The sequence below is a fragment of the Mustela erminea genome, chromosome 4 (genome assembly GCF_009829155.1).
Source record: "Mustela erminea isolate mMusErm1 chromosome 4, mMusErm1.Pri, whole genome shotgun sequence".
NCBI classification, from domain to species: Eukaryota; Metazoa; Chordata; class Mammalia; order Carnivora; family Mustelidae; genus Mustela; species Mustela erminea.
The window spans coordinates 98314925-98328933 of NC_045617.1; positions in this window are offsets into that span (position 1 = coordinate 98314925).

Consider the following 14009-nt stretch of genomic DNA (forward strand, 5'->3'; position numbering starts at 1 on the left):
CTTCTCCCTGGGTTCAGCGGAATTTAAAATAAATCATACCAGCAGGGAGCAACAACACAAAAGCAATTAATTTTTTTCTAGTTTGATACCCTGTTACTCTCTGAGTCCAGAAGCCCAGCTGAGATTTCCCAAGTATATCTCACACTTAGTTGTGAAATTGTGAGTGACACTGAAGTCAAACATTTCTGCAGCCCAGTAGAATGCTTGCTTTAGCAACAGAATGTTTAGGATACTGTCAAGTTCTATATCTTAGAGGAAATTGTTTTTAAAATGAAAGAAGCATTTGCCCCTTCTCTGGCATATGTTTCACAGATGATAAAACAGCACAGAGAGCAATTCCTAATACGAGGGACATAGAGGTGATAAACGGGAGGGAATCACAAGAAGATCAAGACACACAAGAAGAGTGCCTTCAGAATTCAACAATAAAAATAGCAAGTTAATGGATCAAATTACTCAGTAAGATTTAAGGCTGTTCATGTATCTGAAGAAAACCTTTCAGATGGCCTATTTGTGAAGGCATGTGATGTGGAAGTTCTACAAAAATGGTCACAAATTCTTTGTCAGCTATCTCACTGGAAGGACCCCATGTCTCCCTCCTTCTGAAGCCAGAGGGGCTTGTTGCTCACTTAAAACTAATAGAAGGCATCAGAGATGATGCTGCCTGACTTACAAGTCTCAGTCAGAAAACACAATGAAGTTTTGCCTTGTGCATTGGAACACTGGTGCTTGGAGCTCTGAGTCACTCCCGTGAGAAATCCAACTACTCTGGGGCCGGCATGTTGTGAGGAAGCCAAGCCACATAGAGACACTTCCTCTAGGTACTCTAGTCAGCAGACCCAGACACCACACCCATGAGTGAATGGCTCTTCTCGCCATTTCAGACCCCAGGCATCCAGTCCCTGCCAACATTTGTGTCTTCCTATCTGAAGCCTCACACATATCAGGTAATAGAGAAGCCATCCCTGCTATGCCCTTTCTACAGTCTTGATTCACACAACCTGTGAGTATAAAAAAGTGCCTGCTGTCTATGCAGCAATAGTAACCAGAATCAGCTTTGAAATAGGTGAGCCCAGGGATAGACACTTACTTAATCCTCGAAGCTCTGAACTAAGCACCACCCCACACTCCTGTTACCTCATTGTTAATTCCTAGTCATCCTCAGACCTCCAGATGACTGTCCCACAGACAGTTTTCCTCTTAGACTAGATGAGGTTCCCCCACTCCATATACTTGTTAAATCTTTACTTCTTCATTATAGCATTTAATCCGATTATACTTGAATAATTCTTGTGGTTGTATTAAATTCTGTATGCATTTTTATTGGTGTAGGTGAAACAGATTTCTTTTTCTCCAGTCACACAGCATCTCTTTTTATTGCTTTTTAACAACTCCTCAGGCATATCTCATAGCTTGCAGCTTATATCTATTTATTAAAACAAATCCAGTCCAGGTTAAATGTGAATAAAGTGTGCAGTTGAGTTAATAGTATTATATCAATGCCAGTTTCCTAGTTTTATAAAGGTTCTATAGTTGTGTACAATGTTACCATTAGGGAAAGCTGGATGAAGGGTACACAGGAACTCTGACTTGTGGAATTTCTTGTCTAAACTATTCTGTAATTGCCTAAATTACTGTATAATTTCTTTCTAAACTATTTCAAGATAAAAATATATATAAAAAAAAAAATCCAAGGGCGCCTGGGTGGCTCAGTGGGTTAAGTCTCTGACTTCGGTTCCTGTCATGATCCTGGGGTCGTGGGAGTGAGCCCTGCATCAAGCCCTCTCTCTGCACAGCAGGGAGACAGCTCCCCACTCTCTCTCTCTGCCTGCCACTCTGCCTACTTGTAATCTCTCTCTGTGTCAAATAAATAAATAAAATCTTTTAAAAAAATCCAGTCCATCTTCATGTGTTCCACTAAACCAAATCCTATATCCAGTCCCCAAATCTGACTCCATGCCACCAAGCAAACATTTGGGCTCTCAGGTACAGATGTAAAGGCAGAGCTACACCAGCCAGGATCTGCCATACCACAAGCAAATCAATGAGCACTGGAGGGTTACAGAGCAGTGCCTTAGGCTTGGTGAAGGAAAACTCACCTGAAAAATGGAGAGTCCTCGCTATGCCAGCCAATCAGGTTTCTGAACCACGCTTCATCCAGAACTTGGGTAACTTGCCTGGGAGACTACTGCTGCCCATGAACACTTGTCTGAATGCCAGCCAGTCTTGCACAGGTGGGACACCCAGTCTCACCACATGCTGAGGGAGACTTTTTATTTTGGTACACTGTATCTGATACACCGTAGGCATTCAACAAAGAAAATAATGGATGACTGAATGGATGGAAGGATAGATGAATAGATAAATCAATGACGTCACAAACCATGAACAAGATTTACAGCAACACATTCGCTATGCAGACTATGTCTGAGGTACTGAGGCATCATGCTGGGAACATTCCCATCCGAAAAATAATGCTGGGGTTTTTTTGCTTGTTTGTTTGTTTGTTTGTTTTACTTTTTCAAGATTTTCATTTTCTTTTTTTTTCCTCATACAGTAACTCATATAATCCTTACTACAGTCCTGTGGGTTATTGTACCCATTGATTGTGACTCCCAGAAATAGGAAGCAAGTTCTTCTAAAGTCACAGTTAATTAATGTGGAATAAGGACTGGAAACCCAAAGCCCTGAATCACAGACTCCAGTGTGTTCCCCCAATTGAAACTGGTATGCACCTTCCCCTGTGAGAACTGGTAGGCACCAATGACTTAGGCCATGAGGTAGACCTAGGCCAGACATGGTGGAGTGAGATGCACTTAGGGAGAAATTTCTTCCCTGGCCTCCTTGAATATCCCCAAGGCAGATGGACACTCAGCAGCAGTCCTGAAGAACTGGTCCTGCAAGGGAAAAATGTGCTTTCATTAATCGCAGCTGTTGATTTCTCACTTAACAAAGAAACTAAACTGGGAGATGGAACATCAGAAATACTTTTTTTTTTTTTTTTTTTAGATTTTATTTATTTTGTTGACAGAGAGAGAGAGAGAAGAGAGAGATGCAGGGTCCCTGCTTGAGACCAATGCGGGGCTTGATCCCAAGACTCTGGGGTCATGACCAAACTGAAGGCAGATGCTTAATGACTGAACCACCCAGGCATCCCAGAAATCAGAACTTGCTCTAATTCGATCCCACTAAGCTAAAAAAGCAAACATTGATTGAGTACCTGTGTTGTTATGGTAAATGCTGGGAGGTCACAGTGTAGCTAGCCTCTGCCCTCCAGAAGCTTTCAATCTACTTTAAAAAAAATAGAACAAGGTGACATAAGCAGGATGTTGGAAGCACCCTAGAAGAGGAATGAGTGATAAATCCAGAATTATCACTTCAGGGAGGCCTTTGGAGCCTCTGACATCTACGTGGGATACAGAAGGATGGGTCCGATTTCTACAGATAGAGAGAGGAGAAAGACTATTTCTTTGAAAAGACACGGAAACCCAAACGTACAGTTGAAAGCTACATAATGATAAGCAAAGCAAAACAGAGCTGTGGGGCTGGGGTGGGGCCGGCTGGTCTCTGGAGAGGCTGCAGGGCAAGGTTGAACCTATTGCCGTGGAAGCTCACTGGTGTGGGGTGGACATCCACACCACAGTCCTGTGCTCTGTCAATGATTTCTATGGTCACATCCAACAGCTACTACAGCTACAGCTACATGACAGCGACATGTGCAGCAAAGAGGAACGAAAGATCTTTGTCTATGGGGGGGGAAAAAGCAACTTGTATTACATTTCTAAATAGTAGGTTGATGTATGGAGAAAAAAATGACTGAAAAAAAAGAGAAAGGTGCAGTTTAACCAGATGCAGCTTTGGCTGGCTCCCTAAACCTGGGCGAAAGACTGTCCCCTCGGTCTCCCCAAACCTGTTCCCTTTGTCCAGCTATCTGTGCTGGCAGACTTAGTAACTCAGCCCACTCCTGGGTAAGGCTGCATTTGGGCGGCTCCTGGGGCACTGGGCCTGTACTCACGTTGGGTAGCGTCTCCCACCTTCTCCTCAGTATCATACCCTGTGTCTCTCAGGCAGGCCCACCCGCTCCTAAACAAAGCTGCAGGGAATTAGTTATATATGGCTCTTTATTTTGTTATAACCTATAAGTAGCCATGGCATGGACTTGAGAAATAAATTATTTCCTCCATTATCTTTTCAATTTAGACCTGGATAACCCCATTTGGAGCCCCAAAATAAGCTGAATAAAATGGGTTCTTTGTGGGAGTAGAAGCAGAGCCTGGGAAGATTCAAAATAGACAAAATTCTGATCATTCTAGAGAAATCTCCAACTTTTTCATATTTAAAAAAGAAGTATGCAAATAAAACTCCCCCCCCCCAGAGGGAGAGTGGGGAGGGGCAGAGGGAGAAGGAGAGAGAGAAACTCAAGCAGGCTCCACCCCCAGCCTAGAGCCTGATGCAGGGCTTGATCTGAGGGGAAATGAAGAGTAGGATGGTTAACTATGTATGGGTATTTACCCTAAAAATACAAATGTAGTAATCCTAAGGGGCACGTGCACCCGAATATTTATAGCAGCAACGTTCGCAATAGCCAAACTATGGAAAGAACCTAGATGTCCATCAACAGATGAAATGATAAAGAAGATGTGATATAGCTATATCTATATATAGATATATCTATATATAGATATATAATGGAATACTACACAGCTATCAAAAAGAAAAATCTTGCCATTTGCAATGACACGGATGGAACTAGAGGGTATTATGCTAAGTAAAATAAGTCAATCAGAGAAAGACAATTTCCTATGATCGCTCTGATATGAGGAGTTTGAGGGGCAGGGCCCAGGGGTTGTGGTGGGTAGGGAAGGGAAAAATGAAGTAAGATGGGACAGAGGAGGGAGACAAACCATAAGAGACTCTTAATCTCAGGAAACAAACTGAGGGCTGCTGGGGGTTGTGGAGGGAGGAATAGGGTGGCCAGGTGATGGACACTGGAAATGGTATGTGCTATGGTGGGTGCTGTGAATTGTGTAAGACTGATGGTTCACAGACCTGTACCCCAGAAACAAATAATATATTATCTGTTGTTGTTTTTTAAAGAGTAGGATGCTTAATCAACTGAGCCCCCCAGGTACCCTGCAAGAAAATAAACCATAATCAGATAAGGCACTCATGAGAAAGTGGAGTCCATGCCATGGTAACACATTTCGAACTTGGAATTAAAACCACAGCTTCCAATCCTGGTATCCTGGTTTTCAGACAGTCCCTCAGAAATGGACAAATTATCCATATCAACCTGAAAAGTGAACCTCTGTGCAAAACCATCACTCCTCATTCATCAGTTCATCCAACAAAAACTTGGTGGGTGTCTGGGAGAGATGAGCACTTTAGTGCGACTCAGGGGTACCCCAGAAGGTTGAAAGAGGCACAGACAGATGGGTGGGATGGTTCACCTTGGGAGCAGCCTTTTTGGCCATTCTACAGAAACAATTGTTTCCTCCTATAGGCTTTGAAAGCAGCTGTAGTTTTTCGGAGGCGTCAAACGACATCAACTGACACAAGGATAACTGGCAGCTGTGTAGACTGGCCGAGGGGAGAAATGGATGTCAGAAGAGTTGTGACGAGGCCTTGGGAATGATCTGAGGAAAATGCACTAAAAGGAAAGGAGTGGTTGCCGCAACCCCAGCAGCAGACAGAGGAGAACAAGCAGAATTTCTGCCACAGACCCAGGAGAACTTGACCAATGACATAATATATCGGAAAGAGATACCAAAGAGGAGTGTGGAGTTTCTAGTTTGGGTTGTTGGACAAAAGGCCATCTGATGATTGAGATGTAGCGTGGAGGCTGTTGATGCCCAGCTCAGATTCCCTTCATCAGGTTGGTGCTCCTGGCCCTCTGGTGCTGAGTGTAGGTTCCCTTTTAGCTGCCCATCTCCAGAAAATCACCCTCAGCATTGACAGCCACCTTGCCTGGAATGCCTGGGAGATCACGCCATCCCCCTGAAGCAGCCCAAAGTCATTGACTGATGGAGGTGGAGTTCAAAAGGGCAGCTTTGGAGGGATCAGGCTCCCCCACATCTTTGCCTGTTTTCCAGGATCCTCAACACCATTCCTTTACACGTTATCTCCTGAGGTCACCCTTCAATAAGCACCTTGCCCAAGGGTATCACAGACTCTGCTTCTTGGGAACCTGACCTGAGACAGGCAGCCAGATAACTGGAAGGAGAAGATAAGTTAGAAGCAAAGTGGTTATTTCTGAGATGTTTCCAGAGAGCCTAGTATCTACAAGAAAAAAGGAATCTGGTAACAAGAATCAGACAAACGTGGCTTCCAGTCTATGACTTCCTAGTCTTGTAGCTTTGGAAAAGTTGAGGTGTGCTGAGCTCTCGTCTGCTTCAGGACACTGCTGGCTCATACCTGGATCATACCTCAGCAGCTGCAGACCAAAGCCCGTCACCATCACCTTGAGCAGCTCTATTGTTTTACCTCAGGGGGAAGTTCAAATGTTACCACTTTCTATGTGTGCTTAGGAGTGAAAAATTGGAGAAAGCACTGTATAACCTCCCTGCAGCCCTGGCTCTCCATTTGTGAAATGGAAATTCTTACACTCCCAATTCCAAGGGGGTAGTCATGAGAACGTGATGGGAAAACCTAGAATATTCAAGTCAAGAGTAAGCCCCAATAAATACAGTTATCATTAGTGTTAGACCCCCCAGAGGGTCGTCCAGGAGGCATGGCTGCTCAGGGAGCATCTGAATGGTTGTTGGCTACTGGGCTCTTATCCAAATGCTCATTTCTTTCCTCTTCCTTCTTGTTAAAAAGAGGCAAGAGAGAGTCTGCCAAGTGTGACAGAGCTTTGATTATTCTCTCTGGGGCCTTCATGTATTTTTTACACACAGTTGGAGGTGGAAAGATAGAGGAAAGGGGCGGAAAGACGAATGAAACCAGGATCTCTCCCTAACGTTGCCCTGCACCTCCAGTGTTCTCACGCCCTTCATCTCAGAACTCTGATGGCACTGGGCATGCCTTATTTATGGACAGCAACTGCTACAGAACTTCAAAGGGGGCACCCAGCCAAGCCATAGATGTGGAGGGCATACTCTGAAATGCAAAGCTCTCAGATGCGGTATGGAGGGGACTGTACACAGCGACTTCTGGGATCCAGCTCTGAACCATGCCAAGAATGTCCAATTGTCCGCCCCTCCTAACCCTGTATAGAGATGGCCAAACCCTGTAGGTCAGTCCCAGAGGGGCACCTTTCAGCCAAGGCAGGTGATGCAAGAGAGCTCTCTTTGACTTTCTGCCACCCTCTGACAAACTCTCATATTTATCAGATTAATCCATGGTCTTCAGAGATCGTGATTCCAGAAAATACAAAATACCTAATTCTTACTTTAAGTTCTAAAAAAGTAACATAAAAAGCAGCAGAAGAAAGAAAAAGCCAGGGTGGTAGACAGAATTGATTGAATAACATCCTCCCCCAAGGATATCCACACTCCCACCCCCAGAACCTGGGGCTACGCTTCCCTACAGAGCAAAAGGGACTTTGCAAATGTCGTTGAGAATCCTGAGATGGGGAGGCTCCCTTGGACTATCCGTGTGGACCAGATGTTCACCAGGGTCCTCCTAAGAGGAGGGCAGGAGGACCCGAAGGAGTCGGTAGTAGAAGTGACAGTGGAAGGCAAGTGGATGTGACAGCAGAAAGGGCCCCTGAGCCAAGGCATGCAGGTGGCCTTTAGAAGCTGAAAACAGCAAGGACACAGACTTTCCCCTCAGAACCTCCAAAAGGGACAGGCGCTGCGAACACCTTGACTTTTGTCCATGAGACTGATTTTGGACTTCATACCCACCAAGCTGTAGCCAATAAATCCATGTTGTTTTAAACTCCTAGGTTTGACCAGGAGTGACTCCTAGATGTGACTGCTACAGCAGCCACAGGAAACTCACAAAGTGGGGAAGGGAGTCTTTGGGTGCTGTTAAAGTGTGTTCTTCTTAAAAAAAAAAAAAAAAAAAAAAAAAAGTGTGTTCTTCTTGGGAGACGTTGATGCAATTATCCACAAAACAGTAGTGAGATTATTTAACCCCTGAATTACCCCTTCAGTACTTTACCCTCTCTCTCCTCCTGCCTCCTTTATTTTTTTTAAGGCTTTATTTATTTGACACAGGGAGAAAGCACAAGGAGGGGAAGAGGCAGGCAGAGGAAAGGGAGAAGCAGGCCACCCACATGGCATGGAACCTGCTGTGGGGCTTGATCCCAGGACCCTGGGATCATGATCTGAGCTGAAGGCAGATGCCCAGAGACTGAGCCACCCAGGAGCCCCAGCTCCTGCCTCCTTTAAAAGAACCAAAAAACATTCAAGGAGCAGCTTCTCAAATGACATTTAAATGAAACACACACACACACACACACACACACACACACACACGGGCTAGAAGTTTTGTCTGTTTGTTTGTTTGCTTAGTAACAGAGGAGGTATGAATTTTTATGTAACATATAAATAAAAAGGACTAGAAGGATATGCATGCTAAAGACTAATTGTTAACTTTTGAGCATTAAGATTATGGGTTATTCTTATTTTTTGCATTTTGTTTACCTAAATATTCTTAATACAAAACAAACACATATTGTTGTGTCATAAAGGTTTTTAAGTGATATCCTAGATGAGAACAGTATTATTTTTTTGGTGACTTGAAAAGATTTTGTTTTGTGGAAACTGCCAAGATCATATCCCAAGTTTTGCACAGAAAATCCAGGATCTAACTGGACCCACTGGGGGGCAATATTGAGCCCTTGAAAATTAACACAGAACCAGACTGCTGGGAGCAAATACCAATTAGGAAAAGATGGGCTTTCAAAATGTAAAATTTCAGGCACCTCAGTGCCCAACCTGGCCCAAAATATCTTCCCACCAATCAACCTCACAGGGCAGCATTAGAGCAACTTCTTTAATTTGAAAAAGACTTAAAAAGGATATTCTGTGCACCTGAATAATTTAGAAAGACAATTCATTAAAAAAAAAAAAAGAAAAAAAAAAAACAGGTCAGTGGACAAATAAGTTTGGAAAATGCTAAGAGCTATCCCCTTCCTTAAAAACGTACAAAGTGATTGAGTTATTAAAGGCTCTGAGAAGTCCTGCAGAAAGGAATCCTTTATTTATTTATTTATTTATTTATTTATTTTTAATAAACATACAACATATTTTTATCTCCAGGGGTACAGGTCTGTGAATCACCAGGTTTACACATTTCACAGCACTCATCATAGCACATACCCTCCCCAATGTCCACATCCCCACCACCCTCTCCCGTCCCCCCCTTCCCCCAGCAATCCTCAGTCTGTTTTTTGAGATTGAGTCTTTTATGGTTTGTCTCCCTCCCATTGCCATCTTCTTTCATTTTTTCTTTTCCTACCCCCAACACCCCTACATTGCATCTCCACTTCCTCATATCAGGGAGATCATATGATAGTTGTCTTTATCCGATTGACTTATTTCGCTAAGCATAATACCCTCTAGTTCCATCCACATTGTCGCAAATGGCAAGATTTCAATTTTTGATGGCTGCATAGTATTCCATTGTGTATATATACCACATCTTCTTTATCCATTCATCTGTTGATGGACAAATAGGTTCTTTCCATAGTTTGGCTATTGTGGACATTGCTGCTATAAACATTCGGGTGCACGTGCCCCTTTGGAGCACCATGTTTGTATCTTTAGGGTAAATACCCAGTAGTGTAATTGCTGAGTCATAAGGTAGCTCTATTTTCAACTTTTTGAGGAACCTCCATGCTGTTTTCCAGAGTGGAACTTGCATTCCCACCAACAGTGTAGGAGGGTTCCCCTTTCTCCGCATCCTCGCCAGCATCTGTCATTTCCTGACTTGTTGAGTTTAGCCATTCTGACTGGTGTGAGGTGATATCTCATTGTGGTTTTGATATGTATTTCCCTGATGCTGAGTGATATTGAGCATTTTTTCATGTGTCTGTTGGCCATCTGGATGTCTTCTTTGCAGAAATGTCTGTTCATGTCCTCTGCCCATTTCTCAATTGGATTATTTGTTCGTTGGGTGTTGAGTCTGCTAAGCTCTTTATAGATTTTGGATACTAGCCCTTTATCTGATATGTCATTTGCAAATATCTTCTCCCATTCTGTCAGTTGTCTTTTGGTTTTGTTAACTGTTTCGAAAGGAATCCATTTTAAGACATTCAAGTTTCTCACAAATATTTCATCATAGATCTATTATTTTGCTTGAAAGTAGGATTTCTGAACATCCTTGGGAATTTCTGGTGTAATATTGTGATTTATAACAAGAAATACATATTTGGGGGGGCGCCTGGATGGCTCAGTCAGTCGAGCACCCAACTCTTGGTTTTGGCTCAGTCATAATCTCAGGGTGGTGAGATCGAGCCCCACATCAGGCTCTGCATTCAGTGTAGAGTCTGCTTGGGATTCTCTCCCTCCCTCTGCCCTTCCCCCAACTCACAGACTCCCTTTCTCCCTCTCTCTCTCTCTTTCAAATAAAATTTTTAAAAAAACTTTTTTTAAAAAAGAATATATATTTGGTCTTCTCCCCTCTTCTGGCACAGAGCTCCTAAAATCCTTGGAATTTTCTCAGTAAGAAAAGCAATAAAGGTCATTTTATACTCATAACAAACCTGTTTCAACTGCATCTGACTTGACCTTTCCAAGATAACTTTCGGAAAGCACCTAGGGATGGGGGCGGGTTTGCCAAGGGAACCAAATTCTGATTAGAAAGTTGAAACTGCCGGTTCCATTCTCCTGACATCCAGGAAGGGGAGGAGGCTGGGCTGGAGTTCAATCACCATGACCAATGATTTAATCAGTTATGCCTAAATAATGAAGCCTCCATAAAACCCCAAAATAACAGAGTTCAGATAGCTTCTGGGTTGGTGGAGATATGGGGGAGAGGGGTGCCCTCAGACAGAACATGGAAGCTCCCTGCCTCTTCCCACAGACTTGCCCTATGCATCTCTTCCATCTGGCTGCTTCTGAGTTATGTCCTTTTATGATGAATTGGTAATTTAGTAAGTGAAATATTTCTCTTGAGTTCTGTAAGCCACTCTAGCAAATTAATTGAACCCGAGGAGGGGATCATAGGAATCTCAGACTTATAGCCAGCCAATCAGAACTACGGAGAATAACCAGGACTTGCAATTGACATCTAATGTGGGAGTGGTCTTGTGGGACTGAGTCCTTAACATGTGGGATCTGACACTATCTCCAGATAAGTAGTATCAGAATTGAGTTCAATTGTAGGACCACCCAGCAGGTACAACAGAATTGCTTGATGTGGGAAAAACCACACATCTGGTGTCAAAAGGGAGTAGTGTCATAGTGAAGTGTTGAGGGTAAGAGAAGTGTTGGTGTAGAGAGGTAAATGTCAAAAGCCCCGGTATGTTCCTTGAGAGAAGCAATGTATTCCACAAACACCAGCTGAGATTTCAGACATTGATTTTCCCTAGTTTGGTAGAGTTTCATTATTTCTAGGGTGAGGTACCCGGTCCACGCCTACCCTTCTGACTGCTCGTGTGTCCTTTATTTACCAAAGAACTTATGAGGTGTGTTAGGAGTAGAGAGATTTAATCTTCAAAGTCCTGGCTTGCAAGACCACAAGAGCTACAGACATTCTGGGAAGTAGGTAATGGCACCATTGTTTTCTACAAATTGGACTCTACTCATGGAACTCTAAGCCGAGGGGACCCCATGTGTTTTAAGTATATGTCTGCAAAGAGGTGATCAAATAAAGGTATGCTGGCTCCAGTGTGTCTCTTCAGATGGTTCTTCTCCATCACTGAGGGAAAGTAAGGCCAGTTTAGCAAATGGAGGGAAAGGAGCCAGGGGTATGGAGGCGAGGAAGGAATCAGGGAGGTTGTGAAGCAAAAAGTAGTCAAGGGTCAGGGCACCGGGGTGGCTCAGTCAGTTAAGCATCCAACTCTTGATTTCAGCTCAGGTCCTGCTCTCAAGGTTGTGAAACTGAGCTCCGTGTTGAGCTCCATGTTGGTTGTGGAGTCTGCTTGAGACTCTCTCCATCCCTCTCCCTCTGCCCCTCCACACGCTCTGACACTCTCACGCGCCCACCGTCCCTTTCTCTAAAAGTAAGTAAATAAATATTAAACAAAAATATAGTCAAGGTTATTCAAAATCAGAGAAGTGACATCCATATAGATTAATAGATTATAGATTATAGATTAATAGATCCCAGCCTGATCTCCTAGGCTGGGAGGCCAGAAGATATTTGAATTGTCAGTCTATCGGTAATCAATATGAGTATTATTAATATCAATCACCTAGTCCAATCCTCTCATTTTAATGATGAGGGAAATGAGGCCTGGAGATAGCGAATGACTCACCCAAGATCACACATCTGACAAGCGGCAGAGCCAGGCCCAGCCCAAGGACTTCCATTGTACTTTACTTTATCTTGAACGGGCCCCCTCCCTATCGGAGGCACTTGGCAAATGGAAACTCTGAGGCACACTGGTAGTGATTTTTCTTAGGGTTCTTTTATAAGCCTGAGCCTCAGTTTGCCACCACGCTTTAAGGGGAGCTGTTTTCCCCAATTCTCCATCTCAGAGGCAATGAGACTTCATTCTAATAGCTGAAATATCAGGAGAGGGAGCAGACCATACTGAAACCAAGGCCCCTCATCTCAAGCCCAGCTGAACCCCAGAGAAGGGAGCCCAGGCAAGGTTGGGTCCCTATAGTGGAGTGTAAGGCCCAGAACCAATCATTCTCTCAGTTTCCCCCTCATTGCCCCAAACACCCACCCCCAACAATATGTTTCTGCAGGTGAAATATCATCAAACGAGCTCCAACTCCCGAGCTAAAGTACCCAAGGACACATGAAACAGCGGTCAAGGGGAATGCGTGGCTGGTTTATCTTGATGATTGTGGGCTGCACAGGCGGCGTGAGGAAGGAAGTGGGCCTAGAGTATTGTTAGCATTCCCCAGGGGTCGCTATCTGTGTGTTTTGCTGTTTATCTCCAGCGGGCTAGAGCTGCCTCCTTGAGGACACCGGACCACCAACTCAATGCACACTCTCCTGTTCAGGTATGAGATCTAAAAGAGTCACCTGATTTGAGGAAGGTGACTGTAACAAAGGGGTTGGGGCTGGGCCAAGTAAAGAGCCACCCAGAGCCTCCTGGGCAGTGATTGAAGGTCACTGACCTAATTTAGGAACTAGACAAGGTTCACATTCTGACCTCCCACCCCCATCTTCCTCTTCTTCCTATCTCCTCGGCCCCACACTTGCTCTAAAATAGTCTGCCAGCTAGAGGCTTTCCCCCAGGGTTTTTTAAAAGATATGCATCTTTAAAAAGAGAACACCTTCTAGAAAATGACGTGTTTTTTTTTCACTCTATCCCACTCTCCGCAGGACCATCTTGGGGTCTGATCCACTCTGCACATTTGGAGGCAGGGAACCTACTGAAGAGAAGACAGAAGATCCTACTTTGACTCCTGCTTCAGCGTGAACATAGGAAAATCTCTCCATCTCTCTCCCTTCCAGCTTCTTCCTCTGCCAGATGAAGGTGATGTTTTTTCTTCGGAAGATCAGGTTCGAAAATAATTGTGATACCTTTTTCAAACTGTAAAGTGCCCTCAAATACAAAGAATTGCTGTTACTGGCGTGTTTTACTGGGATGAATTCGCCCTTGTGTGTGTGATTTTAAAAAAGAGAGAGATTGATGGTCCTAGGAATGAAGATATTAACGATATGTTTCAAAGCAAAAGGACAATTAGAAAGAAAATGACTACAGTGATATTATTATGTGTTTAGTTAATTTTAATAAGCTATTAAATATAAAAAGGTTTATAATTGAAATTAGGAAATATTTCCTGTTCTTTCATATTTCATATTTGTGAAATAGTATTCATTGATATAGTTCCTAATTCAAATTTAAATAAATATCATATATTTCAAATTGGATTGGAAACTAAATTGAAGTGAAATTAAAATGTTTCAAGGAAAAGGAAAAATAAGATTAGATG